The sequence below is a fragment of the Volvox carteri genome, assembly GCF_000143455.1.
Source record: "Volvox carteri f. nagariensis unplaced genomic scaffold VOLCAscaffold_32, whole genome shotgun sequence".
NCBI classification, from domain to species: domain Eukaryota; kingdom Viridiplantae; phylum Chlorophyta; class Chlorophyceae; order Chlamydomonadales; family Volvocaceae; genus Volvox; species Volvox carteri.
The window spans coordinates 915,499-916,303 of record NW_003307575.1 but is presented as its reverse complement, the minus strand read 5'-3'; the positions used below and the strand labels follow the sequence as shown (position 1 = coordinate 916,303).

At 71.6% G+C, this 805-nt stretch overlaps 1 protein-coding gene across 1 annotated transcript in view; it reads left to right on the top strand.

Moving 5' to 3' along the window:
- Positions 1 to 805, top strand: part of VOLCADRAFT_93585 (uncharacterized protein) — a gene marked incomplete at both ends in the record, with an annotated part of 16,741 nt that overhangs the window by 14,713 nt on the left and 1,223 nt on the right. The gene's annotated exons all lie outside the window — the stretch shown is intronic.

Sequence of the window (805 nt, the reverse complement as noted above, 5' to 3'; positions counted from 1 at the left end):
TGCGAACCGCCTTCGCCCGCGCCTCCATCACCCCTTCCTTCACCTCCACCGCCTTCGCCGACACCGCCTTCGCCCGCGCCTCCATCACCCCTTCCTTCACCTCCACCGCCTTCGCCGACCCCGCCTTCGCCCGCGCCTCCATCACCCCTTCCTTCACCTCCACCGCCGTCGCCGACCCCGCCTTCGCCCACGCCTCCATCACCCCTTCCTTCACCTCCACCGCCGTCGCCGACCCCGCCTTCGCCCACGCCTCCATCACCCCTTCCTTCACCTCCACCGCCGTCGCCGACCCCGCCTTCGCCCACGCCTCCATCACCCCTTCCTTCACCTCCACCGCCGTCGCCGACCCCGCCTTCGCCCACGCCTCCATCACCCCTTCCTTCACCTCCACCGCCGTCGCCGACCCCGCCTTCGCCCACGCCTCCATCACCCCTTCCTTCACCCCCACCGCCTTCGCCGACACCGCCTTCGCCGACCCCGCCTTCGCCCACGCCACCACCTCTATCGCCTTTACGACCCCCACCTTCGCCGTCGCCGTCGCCTCCTACCCCTCCCCGACCTCCACCCCCACTTCCTCCCCGCCCTCCTCCACCTCCTACACCGCCTCCCCCGCCGCCACCGACTCCACCTAGACCCTCCCCCCCGCCACCGCCTCCACCCCCAAGACCCTCTCCCCCTCCACCCCCTCCACCGCCGAACACCTCCAATAGATTCTCACCACCACCATCGCCACCAGGTTTCCCTCCACCCCCCCTCACCCCTCCACCGTCCCCTCCCCCACCGTCCCCCCTTCCCCCTTCCCCGC